We start from the raw sequence: 1,658 nt of genomic DNA on the forward strand, positions 1-1,658 counted from the left end.
CGGCCCCGGCCCGGCCCCGCCGGCGGAGCGGCCCAGAGCGCCGCCTTCGGAGCGAAGGGCGGCGGTGCGGAGGAGCTCGTTTGTGCCCAGGCTCCTTACGGAAGCTGCCTGTCGCCCGGGAAACGTTCCCGCCGGGAGAGCGGATCTGTGTTTGACGCCTGGCTGTGAGAAAACGGCGAGGTGGAGTTTTGCGCCGAGGGGGAGTAAATAGGCAGCTGTAACCAGAAAATGCAGGGAAAGGAGGAAGGGTCCGTGCGAATAGCCTACCCAGCCCCGGTCAGTTAGGTGTTCCGTGTGGAGCGTTGACAGAACGGAGGCTGTCAGTGGCAGTCGCAGGTCCCAAGGCCGCTGCTAGGCCGCGGCCCCGGTGCGGTGCTGAGCACGGCCCCGGTCCCGCCGCCCGGGTCTCTGGCTGAGCGGTCGATGTGCTCTGCCGGCTGTGCACTTACACGGCGCATGAGCGTGACTACCGTGAGAATCCACCTGCCTTTGGGTGGCAAACCATGGGTGGCCGTTTCCTTTTTTTTTCCCTCGTTATTAAAAGTACTGAATTTCCTTGGTCTTCCGGCTATTGTCTTTGGCATGTTTCCAGCACTAGAGCTGATTTTTAAATAAAAAACTAGCTGCCGAATGTTTTTTTTCAGAAGGCAGAGAAAGAGAGAGAGACAGGCCTCCCTAAATACCTTCCGTGGCCATGACTGCATCAGTATGACAAAGTGTGAACTGCGTGAAGGTGGAGAGGCACACTTCCCACCTCCTCTCTTCTTCAAATCCCATAGTCTTTACCTGTTTCCAGCGTTGGACTTATAAATGTAAACACAACTTGTCCCTGCAGCTTGTTTTTCCGCAGTTGCAGCGTGTGCTGGCGAGAGCACTGTTTGTTTCTGGTTTCCTACGTACGTTCTGATTCCACTGTGACATTTTACTAACAGGCAGGATGCCTGAAGCACTGCTCTTGCCATTAAGCCTTCTGAGGCGTCGCTTTGCTTTCACGTGAGAAGTATGTGTGTGTGAGAGTGTGTCTTGGAGAGGGAAGGTGTGGGTTTTATTCCATCAGTTTATTTCTAACTTGTGATTCAAGTCTGAAAATACAGAATTAAAACCATGGAATTTGGGTCATAAACATACTGGAGAAAGTTTCTGTGAAATGGCTTCTTTGATGAGAACTTAAAAGTAAGCTAAAGCAGAGAGAGCCACTTGGGCATGTTTGCACTTCTGCAGTAGCTGGCACCCTGCAAGGTCTTTTCAGTACAGTGACAGTGCTGTGATATGGGGTGTGATGGTGGCTGCACAAACTTGTATCCTCATTTGTTATGCCCCTGGCAACTGCTGAAGCAGCCTGTGACACTACACCTTTACTGCAGCATTTTCTAAGTTGTAGATAAAGTTAGTGTGGTTTGCTGGCTAGCGCAATACAGAGCATCCTGCTCACAGGCTCCATGCCAGCAGAGCAGCGTGGGCACGCCGTGCACAGCCCTGACCTGGCTAGTGCAGCTTCAGGCAGTGATCTCCCTGCAGCAGCAGGGAACCCAAGCGGGCAGGTCCCGGGTGTGTGACTTGCTGCTCACATCAATTTTACGGATTTTGCTTAGCTCTATGCTGCAACAATACCTATAGCAAGGGAGAGCTTTGTGATTCAAGTGGAATAACGAACTCGG

This window comes from Haliaeetus leucocephalus, unplaced genomic scaffold (assembly GCF_000737465.1).
Source record: "Haliaeetus leucocephalus isolate CR32 unplaced genomic scaffold, Haliaeetus_leucocephalus-4.0 Scaffold2, whole genome shotgun sequence".
Lineage (NCBI taxonomy): Eukaryota > Metazoa > Chordata > Aves > Accipitriformes > Accipitridae > Haliaeetus > Haliaeetus leucocephalus.